Raw genomic sequence first — 18643 nt, 5'->3', positions numbered from 1 at the left:
AGGTAGGTTCAGATTAGACCTTGTTTTCTTGGGCTCCAAAATCACTGCAGATGGTTACTGCAACCGAGAAATTCAAAGATGCTTGCTCATTGGAAGGAAAGCTATGACAAACCTAGACAATGCATTAAAAAGCAGAAACATCCATTTGCCAACAAAGGTACATATAATCAAATCTATGGTTTTTCCAGTAGTCACGTACAGATGTGAGAGTGAAGTGAGAGTTGCTCAGTTATGTCCAACACTTTGAGATCCCATGGACTATACAGTCCCTGGAGTTCTCCTGCCCAGAATACTGGAGTGTGTAGTCTTTCCCTTCTCCAGAGAATCTTCCCAACCCGGGGATCGAACCCAGGTCTCCCACATTGCAGGTGGGTTCTTTACCAGCTGAGCCATAAGGGAAGCCCAAGAATACTGGAGTGAGTAGCCTATCCCTTCACCAGTGGATATTCCTAACACATGAATCAGACTGGGGTCTCCTGCATTGCAGGCAAACTCTGTGAAACTTGGACCATAAATAAGGCTGAGCATTGAAGAATTGATGCTTTCAAACTGTGGTGCTGGAGAAGACTCTTAAGAGGCCCTTGGACTGCAAGGAGATCAAACCAGTCAATTATAAAGGAAATCAACCCTGAATATTCACTGGAAGGACTGATACTAAAGCTGAGGCACTAATACTTTGGCCACTTGATGGGAAGAGTTGATTTATTGAAAAAGACCCTGATTCTGGTAAAGATTGAGGCCAGGAGGAGAAGAGAGAAACAGAGGATGAAATGGTTGGATAGCATCACCGACTCAATGGACATGCATTTGAGCAATATCATCTGGTGGCTCAGATAGTAAAGTATACACCTGCAATGCAGGGGATCCAGGTTTGATCCCTGGGTCAGGAAGATTTCCTGGAGAAAAGAAAGAATATCCACCCCAATATTCTTGCCTGGAGAATTCCATGGACAAAGGAGTCTGGCAGGCTACAGTCCATAGGGTCACAAAGAGTTGGACATGACTGAGCAACTGACACTTTACTTCACTTCACTTCACTTCACTTCTAGGAGATAGTGGAGTACAAAGGAACCTGGCATGCTGCAGTCCTTGGAATTACAGAGTCGGACACAACTTAGCGACTGAACAACATCAAGTTTCAGATTAGTAGTAGTTGGCTCATAAATGGAAGCAGTGCTTTCCCAGTGTTTTTCAAAATGCAGCCACAGATCAACAGCATTAGGACCACCAGGGATGTAAGAAAAGCAAATTCTCAGACCTTATTAGAAACTACTGCATCAGAGACTCTCTGGGTAAAGCCTAGGGTTCAGATGAATACTAAAGCTTGAGGACTATTGCTTTCATCAGAAAGCGTAGTATATGAAAGCATAGAGGGTGGGAAAGTATGATTTACTCTAAAACCCCTTATGGAAGGAAAGAAACACATCCATAATTACAGCTGGGTGAGGACTTATGTGGCTGCATTCACAACTTTCAGGATATTGTCAGGATTGTTGGTAGTACAGCTTTAGGTTCTAGTGAGAATGAATTGCAAAATGATAAGACCAAAAGAGGGATACAACATATCCCTGCAAGGTGAAATGAAACCATGGAGCTTAATAGGTCTGTATGAACTTTGGAAAGTATAAAACTCTGCATACCTATTGGGATGGGAATTTTGATATTAGTATAAATTATTTGTAAATTAAGGCAGTGTATTTTTTGGTCATATTAGTTGTTAGCTGACTGCATGCATTTCAAGGAATGGGATTCTGTTTAGCTGGCTTAGATGTCTAGTTAGACTCCAATTCTACCTCATTGTGGTTAATCAACAAATGTTAGATAAATGGACTCTTGAAAGTTGGAAAGAGGATTCAACTGGGAGTTTGTAACAACTTGCTCAGTGAGTTTAGGTAAATTATTTAATCTTTCTGAGTCATAGATTCTTTATCAGTTAGGATCCTGAATTCTTTGATATTTCAGTTCAAAATTATGTCTCAATTTTCTTTTCAAACAGAAAACCAACCTTTGCTCTCTCCATGTTTCTGTTTCTGTCTCTCCCCTCTCCTCAACTCCTGTTTAGAAAAGTAGGCTGACTATTATAAATTCAGCCAGAAAAATATTATTTGAGCCTTCAGATGAGATTGGGCTGGAATTCTTTCTAAGGGCAATTCCGGAGAGAAAGGAAGATAAACAACTAAACCACAACAGAAGACAGGGCTAATAAAGGGGGCCACTTGTTTGATTATGTTTTTAGATTGAAGTTTAGAAGGATCTAAAAGGTCAGGGAAGATGAGTTATAATTTTTTTAAAGCTTCGAAGTTTATTAATGCTTAGATGATGCAATCTGGTGAAGATTTAAAAACAACAATTCTGATGAACAGTGTAGAAGGTAGGTGATCTGTAATGGGATGGGGGGGCACTTAAAATAGAATTATCTGTTAAACATTGTAAAGGTGCATGGAATTCACAGTATTTGGAATTTCAAAGATATAAAATAAGAATGAAGAAATGTCTGATGATTAATTCAATGGCTAAGTAATTGACATACTAGCTGTAATATAATTTCTCACAATTTGACTCACCACAGAAATTTATAGTTTGACCCCTATAAATGCAATGGAATGTATTTTTATCAGCATTAAAATCTCCTGAAAAAGGGTATTTGATCATTATTTTGCTTAAGTTTCCTAAAGGTGGTCTTCAAAGCTTTAAAACTCACAATTTGTGGAAAACGCACTAAAATTAGTACCTGCCTCCTGATAGCTTGGGACTTCTCAACAACATTCATTGGTTGTCATTAAGAGTGTGAATATTCTATGAATACCTGCTACCCACCAGAGCCTGGTGGGGGTGCCAGAGACACAAAGCCTCATAAATTACAGGCCTCGCCCCCCAAAGAACCCACAATGCTTTCTCCCAGGTATTACTTTGAGTGCTATTTTGAAGTTGTCAGGGAAATAAGACTAGAAAAATGAGGTATTTAGGAGAGAAGGCAGTAAAAATTCTCAGTCAAGTCTCCCTAAATGGTCACGTTGACCTCTCCATGCTCTGGTGTCCCTGAAATATAAAGCTGATGATGAGGAAGGTCAAGAGAGAGAAAGCAATCACATTTCCTTGAGAGCTACAGCATGGCGTTTCCACTCCTGTTTCAAGCTCTTCTATCTGTTTGCAGCTTTCTACAATGGCTGGGGACCCTATATCCCTTCCCCCTCAACCCTCAGCTAATCAGGACAGCCTTGGGTCAGCTCTCAGATTTCCCCAAAGCAGGTTCCATCTGTGAATCTTATTGATGAAGATGGTGTGGCTATGTCTCTATTGCCATAATATCAAGAAGGGATTCTCTCCTGGGGGATCTAGGCCAACCCCACATGTTGATTTCAGGCACATCTGCCCTAGAGATCAATGCAGAAGCTGGGGACTTGGAGTAAAACCTGAGGGTTCACAATGGGAGGCTCAGGTTCCAAGGTCTAAGGTGAGTTCCCAACACACTTCTTGCCAACATTCCTATCTAATTCCTAACTGGTTGAGAACAGATGGCAAGGAATGTTCCCAAGGTGACCCTTCCCTGGCATTCAGATAAAGAAGTGTCAGTGGGAAAAGTACTACGATGTTTCTAGTTCCAATTCTGCTCTTTTTTTCTTTAGAAAGTTCTCTTCATGCTCACTCTTTTTCAGCCAGAGGCCTGGTTCTGTGCTTAAGATGATGAATGTTTTGGGAAAGTCAGTTTCCTTCTCTGGGCCTTTATTTGCACAGTCTTCATGGTGAGCCTAACAAGAGACTAGAAATAATTCTTTTTATATATTTCTCTGGAAATCAGCAGTAAAGGGTTGAGGGACATGATCCAGCAAGGATATGGTTATAGAATAAGATAGTAACAGAGTTTGTTATCTGCCAGAGTGGCAGAAGGAATAGATATCCTGATCAACACAGTTTAAATGAATAGATTTTAAAGGAAAGATCCATTTACAAAGGTGTGGGCAGGACTGAGGGAACAAAGAAAAATGGCAACTTACCCAGTATTAGTGACAGTTGAATTTGTGAGCACTCTTGGTTTGAAGGACAAGGGAAGGCTTGATGTCACCTTCATACAGTGAGAGATGTAGCTGCTTGAGAAAAACCAAGGAGAATGAAGATAAACACCTTCCTCCTCCCTTCTCCTCTTGGCTTATCTCCTGCTGGATTCGCTCATCTTCTGATTTGCTGCTAGTATACCCTGTTGGTTAAAGTCAACCAAAAGCTGAAGAGCAAAGGTGTCCAAGGGGTGCAGTCTATGGACATAGGCTCTCTGGGTGCACAGCAGGACATGGAAGGTCCCACTATGGATCTGATAGTCAATTGAAGCATCACCATCATGGTGAAATGGCTGCTAGAAATCAACCCTAGTGTGTTCTTGCTCAGATACAGCAGCAGTCTGTTTTTTTCCCCTCACATAATAGTCCAGAGTGGATTTCCTGCTTTGCAGGTGCCTGCACTTAACTCAGCAATTCAGGGTCTCTCCCTTTGATGACTCTACCTTCCCCTCACATGTTGCAGTGTTGGCATCCTATCCTCAGAAGGAAACACTATCAAGGTGTACCTCTGAAAGGTTTCTTCTGAGCCATATCTGGAATTGGCAAGTATCGTTCACACTCATGTTTCCCTGGAGACAATTTGGTTCCATTTCCACACAAAACTACAAGGGACACAACACAACAGGGAGTACTTTGTGCTTCCAAAAAGGGAAAATAGAGCTCTATAAGCAGCTAGTATCTGGGAGCAAATTCTATAAAATCCAGTATTATAATTTCTCAAAAAGATCATTTTCCAACATCTTAGTCTAAGAACTCTAAGAGTGAGATGATGTTGAGTTAAACTCACTAAACCCCTACTCTTACTCCAGTGTAGCAACAGAAAACCCTACACTGGGTTTCAGCCCCTGAATATGCAAAAGCAAAATTCAGAGAGACAAGTACTTCATTCTGTATTCTAAATCTACACACACATCCGTATCTCCCTCATCCTTCTTTCTGTCAAGTGTTCGACTTCTTTTCTTCTCACCCTTGTCCCATGGTTCATTTCTGTTTTATGAAGTTAGCTTCAAAAGTTAATGTCACCCACAATCTATCTCAGCCTCAGGGACCCCAGCTAGCACAATATAATAACCTCACAAATTGGCCTCAAACCTTGGGACTGGAAACCAGTTTTAATCTCCTCAGTGCCCAGTAGGAAAAATGAGGGCAGTTATAAATGTTAGGCAGTTAATCGGACATGAGCAGGTACCACCCCATCGTGGATGGGTCATCTTTCCCTGCCCCACCTGGAAGTTGTGACCAGAGCATGCCCAGAGAGCCACACTTTTGTGGTCAAGATCACTAAGTTGCCAGCCTTATCAAGCCCAAACAAGATATCAAAACCCAACAGGGGTTTTCCAAATCACCAACACCAGCATTGATACATCAAGACTAAAAGGTGATTCTGAATGCCCCTGGGGTTCATTATGTCCTATTTACATGAATTATCTTGGGGCCCCACCTCCGACTCTATCCCCACCCCCACCCCCTACCCCCTGGGTCTTGCTTCAGTGTTAATGGTAAGTGCCTTTCCACAAGGAGAAAAAGTATATAATCTTAAGCCATCAATCAACTTGTCAGTCAGATGACACAGGACACAGAGGAGTTTTCACCACTCTGAAAAAATGAAACCTACCCTCACTGTGGGGCTACTTCTGGTCTCCAGAGAGCCTGTTCTCCTTTCTCGACAGTGTGCTTTTGCTTTGTCTAAAAAACCCCTACTGCTTGAAACTCTATTGTGTCTCTTGATTGAATTTTTTCCTTCAAGGGGATAAGAACTGAGGAGTTGCTGTTCTACCAGTAATATAAAGATTTCTGCTCAAAGGCTTCATCCGGTATCATCTATCAAACAAGTCATGAGTCTCACTGAATAACCAATGTGAAAGACCAATGAGAATTTGCATGATGACACATTAAACTTTAAAATCATGGGGAATGTTTTTGATATGTGCTTTTTTGTTAAATAACTCATTTGAGTAAATGGCTATTTATTTTCAGAAAATTAGTTTTAGTTTCATTCAAGAGGTATAAGCATGAAGAACAGTAAAAAGTCATCATGGTGTATACTTGTGAGCCCAGCTGCGTTTCTCTGTTTTCCACTGTGTGCCTCCAGCCATCACAGAAGCTGTGATATTAGTGAGGGGAATAATACATCAGAACAAGCTGCACTGCTTGGAGTTGAGCTTCAGTGCATGATTTTCTTTATACTTTAGCCATAATGATCAGAACTGAGCAGATCCTGGTCATTTACAAGTAATGTTCTACAATATCCTAAATTCCCCCAATTTGCATACTCTGTAGCCCACAGTTCCAACCCTAGATGCCATAAATATAAGTAAAAATGTAGTTGAACCCTATCAACTCTGAATAGTTCTATAAATATAAAACCAAAGTAATTTATAAAGCTATTTTCTGGCTAAGAATCATCCTTTTCTCTTCATTGCTACTTCAAACATTAGCAGTTGGCTTTCTTTTCAGGGTCATTTTCTGCAAAGAAATAAAAGTCTTCATGCTTTCACCAGTTTGTACTTCAGCAATGCGAAGAATAAAGCTTCATGGTCCCATGGAGAGGCTAACTCAGCAACTTTTGCCTACTGAGTCCCTCAGTCCTGAGCAAAATTGTTAATATATATTGTTCCAAGGATGCAGATTTGAGGGTATCAGCATTTGAAGTGCAGACTGCCCAGAATGTCCAGCCACTGACTTTTGCTCTGCTAAAACTAGGGGAGTGTTAATGTTCTCTGGAAAAAAACTTTCTTTGTCCGAGCAGACAAGTGCCTTGTATGCATCCATGAATGATCTTGCACTTTTCTATATCAGTCAGTTTACCATGTGTGCTTGTCTATTTATCTGTCAGATCCCTGCATTAGACTTAGAGATCCTTGACCAGGTGCTGTAACTCAAAAATTGCACAGCTGTTGGGTATTTCAACTGAAGAATTTCCTAGAGAATTGTGAGGAAATATTTTATCAACTGTCATAATATCAAGTAGTTAGAATCAGAGCTGAGATTTGCCTTTACACTGATTCCAAATCCCAGGACTATATAGTGCATCTTCAAAGTGATGGAGACATGAATTTGATGAATCTCTGAAGTTGGACCAGTAGCCTCCATGTAGATAGATCTGGCTGTAAGAGGTCACATCTCTTAGAGGCTGTATAAATTCAACTTCAAGAAATTGTTGGGATCCTTCTGGATACAAACAGGAAAATGGCACCCCCAGGCTAAGGAGTCACTAGACCTAACACAAACCCTATTTTATATTAATAAGCAGAATAATGTCAACATTATTTACCATATTTTCTTTCTCTGGCATCTACTATCACCACTCATTGCCCTAGCTATATTTCTGGGTTGCATTACAAAATTTGCAATTCCTCCTCTGGCAATATTACATTCTGGTAAAAGTTTATCAACCAGCATGGAGAAGGGGAAGGGAGAACCCCTTAATTGGTAGTATTTTCTAATTTGAAGCTAAAATATTCATCAAAGCATTTCAAGGAAAAGGGAAAGATAGTGGAGAGTGGATCAAAATTATCAATTTATAAAGAGGCAAACATCAGGAATGCACTAGCTGTAAATTACTTCAGCTATGATGGCTTGGAAGACTCTACATATGGACATCACCAGATGGTCAATACCGAAATCAGATTGATTATATTCTTTGCAGCCAAAGATGGAGAAGCTCTATACAGTCAGCAAAAACAAGACTGGGAGCTGACTGTGGCTCAGATCATGAACTCCTTATTGCCAAATTCAGACTTAAATTGAAGTAGGGAAAACCACTAGACCATTTCAGATTAGATCAGATCAGATCAGTCGCTCAGTCGTGTCCGACTCTTTGCGACCCCATGAATTGCAGCACGCCAGGCCTCCCTGTCCATCACCAACTCCTAACTCAAATCCCTTACAATTATACAATGTGTTTCTTTCTTGGAAGCAAGAAACACATTGAAGCAATTAGATCTGATATACAGAGTACCTGAAGAACTATGGATGGAGGTTTGTGACATTATACAGGAGGCAGTAATCAAGACCATGCACAAGAAAAAGAAATACAAAAAGGCAAAATGGTTGTTTGAAGAGGCCTTACAAATAGCTGTGAAAAGAAGAGAAGCAAAAAGCAAAGGGAAAAAAGAAAGATACATCCATTTGAATGCAGAGTTCCAAAGAATAGCAAGGAGAACTTAGTGATCAATGCAAAGAAATAGAGGAAAACAATAGAATGGGAAAGACTAGAGACCTCATCAAGAAAATTAGAGATACCAAGGGAACTTTTCATGCAGAGATGGGCTCAATAAAGAACAGAAAGGGTATGGACCTAACAGAAGCAGAAGATATTAAGAAGAGGTGGCAACAATACACAGAAGAACTATACAAAACAGATCTTTATGACCCAGATAATCATGATGTTGTGATCACTCACCTAGAGCCAGACATCCTGGAATGCGAAGTCAAGTGGGCCTTAGGAAGCATCACAATGAAAAAAGCTAGTGGAGGTGATGGAATTCCAGTTGAGCTGTTTCAAATCCTAAAAAAATGATACTGTGAAAGTCCTGCAATGACTATGCCAGCAAATTTGGAAATCTAAGCAGTGGCCACAGGGCTGGAAAAGGTCAGTTTTCATCCCAATCCAAAAGAAACTCAATGTCAGGGTACTCAAAATACTGCACAATTGCACTCATCTCACATACTAGCAAAGAAATACTCAAAATTCTCGAAGCCAGGCTTCAACAGTATGTGAACTGTGAACTTCTAGGTGTTCAAGCTGGATTTAGAAAAGGCAGAGGAACCAGAGATCAAATTGCCACCATCCGGTGGATCATCAAAAAAGCAAGATTTCCAGAAAAACATCTATTTCTGCTATTGACTGTACCAAAACCTTTGACTGTGTGATGACAACAGATTGTGGAAAATTCTTAAAGAGATGGGAATACCTGACCACCTTTCCTGCCTCCTGAGAAATCTGTATGCAGGTCAAGAAGCAACAGTTAGAACTGGACATGGAACAACAGACTGGCTCCAAACTGGGAAGAGAGTACGTCAAGGCTATATATTGTCACCCTGCTTGTTTCACTTATACGCAGAGTACATCATGAGAAATGCCAAGCTGGATGAAGCACAAGCTGGAAACAAGATTGCTCGGAGAAATATCAATAACCTCAGATATCCTGATAACACCACACTTATGGCAGAAAGCAAAGAACTAAAGAGCCTCTTGATGAAAGTGAAAAAGGACAGTGAAAAAGTTGGTTAAAACTCAACATTCAGAAAACTAAGATCATGACATCTGTTCCCATCATTTCATGGCAAATACATGGGGAAACAGTGGAAACACTGACAGGTTTGATTTATTTATTTATTTTTTTGGGTTCCCAAATCACTACAGATGGTGACTGCAACCACGAAATTAAAAGATGCTTACTCCTTGGAAGAAAAGTTATGACCAAACTAGAGAGCATATTAAAAAGTAAGTACGTTATTTTGCCAAATAAGGTCATCTAGTCAAAGCTATGGTTTTTCCAGTAGTCATGTATGAATGTGAGATTTGAACTATAACAAAAGCTGAATGCTGAAGAATTGATGCTTTTGAACTGTGATGTTGGAGAAGACTCTTGAGAGTCCCTTGGACAGTAAGGAGAGCTAACCAGTCCATCCTAAAGGAAATCAGTCCTGAATATTCTCTGGAAGGACTGATACTGAAGCTGAAACTCCAATACTTTGGCCACCTGATGCGAAGAACTGACTCATTTGAAAATACCGTGATGCTGGGAACAATTGAAAGTAGGAGGAGAAGGGGATGGCAGAGGATGAGATGGTTGAATGGCATCACCGACTCAATGGGCATGAGTTTGAGTAAACTCCAGGAGTTGGTGATGGACAGGGAAGCTTGGCATGCTGCAGTCCATGGGGTCACAAAGAGTTGGATATGACTGAGCTACTGAACTGAACTGAGATGATGATGGTGTGGAATAGGAGATGTGTTTAGTCTATTTTAAGAAGGCTTTTGTAGTAGAGTAGTAGTGCTATGGCCAGAATAAGTCAGGAGGGGTGCATAACTGGACATTGCACTTCTATTCCTATGACACAAGTTTCTGTTGCTTTCTGTTAGTGGTTTTCTGACCACTTTACTTCACATGTGATGAAGCTGCTGCTGAGAAAATCTATCACTGTAATAAAGAGTATCAGAGGTGATGAGATAAACAAACTTTAGAAATAGTTTCTTTTATTTAATAAAACACAGCACAACAATAGCAGCTTTCGTTGCACCAGGGAGAAAAATACCCCCTACAATTCTCTGAAAGTTATTCTCCTTGAAGGCTTCAAGATATTCTTTTCTCAAGGGAAAAAAAAAAAAAAAAGAATTAAAGCTTCATTGAAACTAAATATCATCAAACAAAAAGAAGCAGTTATTTTGAAGGAAGTTCCTTTAGGTAATTTGTGAATGTGAAACAAATAATTATTTTTTTCTCTAGGCAAATACTTTCTAATAGGACAGAAAAAAATGGCCAAATGCTGTGTGGAAATACCTATGAAATACCAGAAATTTCACAAATCCTGTGATTCTAAAAGTCATTACCATGTGTGATGATGTGTTCCTATCCAACAGATTCAAGGTAGTCAGGTGTGAGGAAGTGAAATCTGGGAGTCCATCCATGTGGGCAACCTAAGGATTGTCACAAGATACTATGGCCTTTCTCACTATTATATATACATTTGTGAAAGTTTGCTGTGGACTTCTCTTTGCTAATAGCCTTTCTTTAAGTACTCCTAGAGGCATCTTCTTTAGTGGTATTATTATCAGCAAACACCCTCCTATATTGGATCTCCACTTTTTACATTTTAAGTATAATTTAAAATCTATCTATCTATATTTATACATAATATTACCACCTCAACATGTAACCAATATGTAGAAATTATTACTGAGGTATTTTACTTTTTTGTATAAGGTCTTTAAGATATGATATGTATTGTACACTTTCAGCTCATAATATGTTTATGTATTTTAAGTGCTCTGTAGCTACATGAGATTGGAGGCTACCATATTGGATGGAACATGGTAATTCAGTCAAATCCAATAAACATTAAATAAATGTTTATTCATAAAACCAGTCAACTTCAGCTTCTTCAGCATCAGTGGCTGGTGCATGGACTTGGATTACTATGATGTTGAATGGTTTGCTTTGGAATGAACCAAGATCATTCTGATGTTTTAGAGATGGCAACAAGTACAACCTAGACAGCATATTAAAAAGCAGAGACATTACTTTGCCCACAAAGTTGGGTCTAGTCAAGGTTATGTTTTTTCTAGTGGTCATATATGGATGTGAGAGTTGGACTATGAAGAAAGCTGGGCGCCAAAGAATTGATCCTTTTGAACTGTGGTGTTGGAGAAGACTCCTGAGAGTCCCTTGGACTGCAAGGATATCCAACCAGTCCATCCTAAAGGAGATCAGTCCTGGTGTTCATTGGAAGGACTGATGCTGAAGCTGAAATTCCAATACTTTTGCCACCTGATGCAATGAGCTGACTCTTTTGAGAAGACCCTGATGCTGGGAAAGATTGAGGGCAGAAGGAGAAGGGGACAAGAGAGGATGAGATGGTTGGATGGCATCACTGACTCAATGTACATGGGTTTGGGTGAACTCCGGGAGTTGGTGGTGGACAGGGAGGCCTGACATGCTGTGGTTCATGGGGTCACAATGAGTCAGACATGACTGAGTAACTGAACTGAACAAAGTACTACATTTTGGACTCTTGTTGACTATGATGGGCTACTCCATTTCTTCTAAGGGATCTTGTGTGCTGCAGTCCATGAGGTTGCAAAGAGTTGGACATGTTTTAGCAATTGAACAACAATAACAAGAGCAAAATAAACATTTTTTGTCCCTTTAATTTAAATTATTATCCTTTCACAGAGGTAGCAAAAAAGGGTTGGTTATGTGTCTGAAAATGTTTATAAATTTACTTTGTAAAAGCAGATGTAATTTTTTGTCATAGAATTCTGTGTTTGGGTTTTTTTTTTGAACTTGCTATTCTTTTCTTCCTTGAGTTTTTTATTGAATTATAGTTGATATACAATATTATATATGTTACAGGTGTACAATATAGTGATTCACAATTTTTAAAAGTCATACTCAATTTAGAGTTATTATAAGGGCTTCTCTTGTGGCTCAGAGATAAAGAATCCACCTGCCAATGCAAGAGACATGGGTTATATCCCTGGGTCAGGAAGATCCTCTGGAGAAGGAAATGGCAACCCACTCTAGTATTCTTACTTGGGAAATCCCATACTGACAGAGGAGCCTGGCAGGCTATATATAGTCTACGGGGTCACAACGAGTTGGACACGACTTAGCGACTAAACAACAACATAGTTAGTACAAAATATATAATATTTTGACTTTAAACATTTGAAATCACCTGGGGAGCTATCTTAAAAAGACCAATATCTGGACCCCTTCCTTGGGAATTATGATTAAATTGGGAAAATTAAGAGACTTGGGGAAGAGTCTGAGCCTGAATAGTTTATAAAAGGATGGACTCCTGAAGAGCAGAGTGTCACAGACCAAGTTTGTCTTGGGTAACTTCTGAACCAATTTTTCCCTCTTTCAGCACTACTGTAATATTTATTTGTTAATTTATTTTTATTATAAATTTACAATATAATTTTATTTTATTTGATAACAATGTAGAAAGCACAAGTAGAGATAATCATGAATCCTTAATAGGTATATTCAGTTCAGTTCAGTCGCTCAGTCGTGTTCAACTCTTTGTGACCCCATGGACTGTAGCATGCCAGGCCTCCCTGTCCATCACCAACTCCTGGAGTTTACACAAACTCACGTACATTGAGTTGGTGATGCCATCCAACCATCGCATCCTCTGCTGTCCCCTTCTCCCCCTGCCTTCAATCTTTCCCATCATCAGGGTCTTTTCAAGTGAGTCAGTTCTTCGCATCAGGTGGCCAAAGTATTGGAGTTTCAGCTTTGGCATCAGTCCTTCCAGAGAATATTCAGGACTGATTTCCTTTAGGATGGACTGGTTGGATCTCCTTGCAGTCCAAGGGACTCTCAAGAGTTTTCTCCAACACCACAGTTCAAAAGCATCAATTCTTCAGCACTCAGCTTTCTTTATAGTCCAACTCTCACATCCATACATGACTACTGGAGAAACCATAACTTTGACTAGACGGACCTTTGTTGGCAAATTAATGTCTCTGCTCTTTAGTATGCTGTCTAGGTTGGTCATAACTTTTCTTCCAAGCAGCAAGTGTTTTTTTTTTTTTTTTTAATTTCATGGCTGCAGTCACCATCTGCAGTGATTTTGGAGCCCCCAAAATAAAGTCTGTCACTGTTTCTATTGTTCCCTCATCTATTTGCCTTGAAGTGATGGGACCGGATGTCACTATCTTTGTTTTCTGAATGTTGAGCTTTAAGCTAACTTTTTCACTCTCCTCTTTTACTGTCTTCAAGAGGCTCTTTAGTTCTTGGCTTTCTGCCATAAGGCTGGTGTCATCTGCATATCTGAGGTTACTGATATTTCTCCCGGCAATCTTGATTCCAACTTGTGCCTCATCCAGTCCATCATTTCTCATGATGTACTCTGCATGTCAGTAAAATAAGCAAGGTGACAATATACAGCTTTGATGTACTCCTTTCCTGATTTGGAACCAGTCTGTTGTTCCATGTCCAGTCCTAATGGGTATATAGAACTTTAATATTTTAACAGTAATGTTTGCTCATTGGACTAACTCAAACTGAATATATGGCATATCCAAGTTTGTTTTTTAATTGAGGTAATGTTGACTTATAAAATGGTATAAGTTTTTATCTGTACAACATCACTGTTGGCTTCTACCTATACTGCAGCAGGCTTACCACCAAAAGCCTAGTCTCTATCCATCACTGCACTATGAACCCCCTTTACCCATTTACCCTTGCCCTACTTTCCTTTCTTTTGATAACCACCAATCTGCTCCCTGTATCTGTTTACTTTTACCTTGTTTTACTTATTTGTTTATTTTAAAAATATCCCACATGTGAGTGAAATCATATAATAATTGTCATTCTCTGACCTTTTACCTTCCAGATCCATCCATGGTGTCACACAGGTGTAATTTTAAAATCAGGGTTAAGCTTCCTGGAGCTGAATTAATAGGATGTTTAAATTGTGGTCATTTGGGAGACTCCCAGGTCACAAATATCTGCTGACCACGTTCTAGTTCAATGATTCTTCTTCCTAAATGCTCTGCATTTTCTGCTATCCAAACAACAGGTACATCTGCCTCTCTATTCCTGCCCTGCAAACAGGCTTACGTGTACCAGCAATCTAGATTCCACACATATGCAATAATATATGATATTTGTTTTACTCTTTCTGATTTATGAAATGAGAGTGTAGGATTGTCATATACACACTGCTGCTGCTGCTAAGTCGCTTAAGTCATGTCCGATTCTTAGCGACCCCATAGACTACAGCCCACCAGGCTCCTCCGTCCATGGGATTCTCCAGGCAAGAGTACTGGAGTGGGGTGCCGTTGCCTTCTCTACACTACCATGTGTTAAAATACATAGCTGGTAAGAAACTGAGGTATAGCACAGGGAGCTCAGCTCCATGCTCTGTGATGACCTAGAGGGGGTTGGGAGGCAGGTTCAAGAGGAGAGGATCTATGGAAATAGAACTAATCCACTTCACTGTACTACAGAAACTAACACAACATTGTAAAGCAATTATCCTGCAATAAAAATAAATTAAAACAAACAAACACACAGGTGAGACAAGATGTCAAATTGGCTTCATTTTATACATCATCTCAAATAGATTGATGGTGATTTCCTACAGTGTTGTATTGCAAAACTGTCAGAATCTGCATCTGAGCCTGGCATTAAAAAAACTCCAAGACCAACTATTAATGTCTGCTTTAGGTGATATGGATAAGGAGTGGCAGCACTTGAACAGGTTTTGCCACCTCTGAGTAACCTAATAAAAGCAGAGAACATTTTTCAGATGATCTTTATTCATCTATATGCATGTTACACAGAGTATATTACACTAGCATATTAGGGTGTTATCCGGTTTACCTATCAGGTTTACACTATCTCAGAAGGCTTTTTAAACCTTGGCATAGAAAATGAATGTTTATTAAGTACCTATATGTTGCTTTTGTTTTCAATTTTTGTTTTCTCTGTGTTTCATAAGACACCATGCTGCTCCTTCTAAGTGCTCAGTAATGTCTGACTCTTTGCAATCCCATGAACTACAGCCTGCCATGCTCCTTTGCCCATGGGATTTCTCCAGGTAAGAATATTGGAGTGGGTTACCCTTTTATTCTCCAAGGGATCTACCTAACCCAGGTCTCTTGTGTCTGCTGTATGAGCAGGTGGATTCTTTACAACTAGCATCACCCAAGAAGCCCCATAAGACACCATGGGTGCAGAAAATGCAGGGCACAATTCCTGATTGTAAGAGATTTCTAGTTTCACTAGGGAAAAATGTATAAATGCAAGAATAATTAATGAGGACAACCTTATTCATTATGACAGCATTATGTACTATATAATAAAGACAATGAAGAGAGTAAATTGATAATTATGTGATCTGAGGAATAAATATAAATTCTGCAGGACACCAGATGCTTCTCTGACCAAAAGGACTTTGGAGGCAAATCAGATCAGATCAGATCAGTCGCTCAGTCATGTCCGACTCTTTGCAACCCCATGAAACGCAGCACACCAGTTCTCCCTGTCCATCACCAACCTCCGGAGTTCACTCAGACTCATGTCCATTAAGTCAGTGATGCCATCCAGCCATCTCATCCTCTGTCGTCCCCTTCTCCTCTTGCCCCCAATCCCTCCCAGCATCAGAGTCTTTTCCAATGAGTCAATTCTTCACATGAGGTGGCCAAAGTACTGGAGTTTCAGCTTTAGCATCATTCCTTCCAAAGAAATCCCAGGGCTTATCTCCTGCAAGGAGTTGCAGTCCAAGGGACTCTCAAGAGTCTTCTCCAACACCACAGTTCAAAAGCATCAATTCTTCGGCGCTCAGCCTTCTTCACAGTCCAACTCTCACATCCATACATGACCACAGGAAAAACCATAGCCTTGACTAGATAAAATAGGCTTGCCCATATATTGAACGAAGCTGGGCTCTGTCACAGACTTTCACAGAACACAATAAGCACAATGCAACAAACAAAAAAACAAACCAAGACAAACACTTCTACCTTATTAGAACTGTATATAGTGGAAGGGCCCAAGGCATTCAACAAACCTGGTTGCAGATCTCAGCTTTGCCATCTGATTGTGAGTAACCTTCAGAGAGTTTATAATGCCTGCAGATCCTTGCTCCTATCTACAAATTGGAGATACGTAAACCTTATAGAACTGATTTAAGATTTATGAAGTCGTATCTACAATCTAATGCTTAATAAGTTCTCATTGAATGGCAAGACTTATGGCAACTGATTCTAAAATGATGATTTTGAGATGCACCCTTGAAACTGTAGTAAGTTTTCCAAAGGAAAAATAAATACTTCATCATAATGAGCATCTCATTGTAATGTAAGATGCATTTTAGAAATTATAAACTGTGAATAAGAAGTGAATTTTAAGCTGAGTGAAGTGGCATAGCATCAGGTCCAGTAGGGACAGCCAGAACAAGCAAAGTAACAGCAGCTAAGGCTATTCTGGAGCCAGACATTGTCATTAAACATTTAATTGTCATAGGAACCCCACCAGACTCTCAGTCTTGTTACTTGCTTCTTCTCAGGCCATGTATACTTCAAGAGCATGAGAACAGCTGGGATATGTTATCAGTTGAACTGTGTCCCTCTAAAATTCATATGTCAAGGTCTTAATGCTCAGTACCTCAGAATGTGATCTTATTTGGAGATAGGATCTTTGTAGAGGTTAATCAAGTTGAAACAAAGCTATTGGGGGGCCCTAATAAAAAACAACTGAAAACATCTCTTTTTCCCTTTCTCTGTTTGTTCATTTCTGTTCCCCTATAAGCTTAAAAGAGCTTGATTATAGGAATGAGATCACAAGACAATTTAACCTAACTCCTGACTCATGTACTCCTGAATGCACACTATGCCTTGTCTAACCTGTTGATTCTTTTCCTAGATAAAAAGAAGTAAGAATGAAGCAGTCAAAAAAATGCATAGCTTTCTACCCCCAATCCTCTCCACCGCCCCCCACCCCCTCCACACACACATCCCTCACACAAACACACAATGAATCCTACAGGTAGGTCACTCAGCAAGATAACATCTGACGAATCAGTCTGCACACACTGGAGAAGGATACAGAATCAAACCTCCTGTGTCTATGATTCACTGAGATTCTTCCCTTTTTTCCCATTTAAAAACTGTCCTGGCCAAGCAGCATCTTCAGAGTTAGTCTCTGGACATGAGTCCACCTTCTCCCTAGGCTGCTGGCTTTTCTGATTAAAGCATATTTCCTTTCTACTAATATTTTCCTCTCAACTTATTGTCTTTTGAGTGGTGAACAACAGAATTTGAGTTCAATAATATAACCAGTGGTGTGTTAAAAATGGGAAATTTGAAGGCAGGCATTCAGGGAGAATGCCATGTGAACATGAAAACAAATGCCTGCAAGACAAGGAGAGAGACCTGTATCAGATCCCTTCTTCATAGGCTCAGATGGAACCGACTCTTACAGCACCTGATGTCAGGCTTGTAGCTTCCAAAACTGTGAGACAATACATGAAATTTTTAAGTTTCCTTCTTTGTGGTATGTTGTTATGGTATTCCCATCAAACCAATACAGTGTATATTATTTGTCAACACTTATTTATCAACAAAGCTTTTGTGTTATTCCACATATGTAAAGGAAGAATCTGTCTCCATGATTCTATGTATTTCATACATGACCATTAGAAAAGAGAGCACATTTCAAAGATATATGTATAACTGAATCACTGTACTATACTCCTGAAACTAACATGATATTGTAAATCAACTATACTTCAATTACAAAATTAAAGAATTGAAAAAATAAAATTCAATAAATAAATATTCAAAATAAAAATAAATAAAATTCAATTGTAATATCTAGAAAATATATATTGGAATATTCTTATTTTTTATGTAATCATTCTAAAGGACACTCCTTTTTCTGCCTTTCTCATTCACTGATGTACTTCTTCACCAAAAATAGGGGATATGACTGTAGACATTCATATTTGCAAAGGAACACTGTGTAGACTTATTTGTACAACAAACACCTGTTCCCACTGTGCTCTGTGAACTGTGCTATCATTGAGACTACAGAAATTAATAGAATTGTCAAGATGACCTGTTAATGGAAGTCAGAGTACGTAAAGAAAGAATCAGTAGTGCCTGGGTTAAGGCAGTGCTGTAGCTGGATAATCAGGAACAACTAACCTAGCTAGTAAGCTGGTAGCAGACAGAGGGATTGCTTCCTAAAGAGCTGGTGCCTGAAAGGAGTACAAACTTATCACTTCAAAAACCTAATTTGACCAGCATCTACCCACTCTATTTCCTCCTTATATTTTTTTTCTTTTAGTAAACATGTGCTCTCACACCTGAGCATGCATCAACATCACCTGGTATGTGTATGCTA

The sequence above is a fragment of the Bos javanicus genome, chromosome 2, assembly GCF_032452875.1.
Source record: "Bos javanicus breed banteng chromosome 2, ARS-OSU_banteng_1.0, whole genome shotgun sequence".
Taxonomy (NCBI): domain Eukaryota; kingdom Metazoa; phylum Chordata; class Mammalia; order Artiodactyla; family Bovidae; genus Bos; species Bos javanicus.
The sequence above is the reverse complement of the archived record's forward strand: the minus strand, read 5'-3'. Positions refer to the sequence as shown.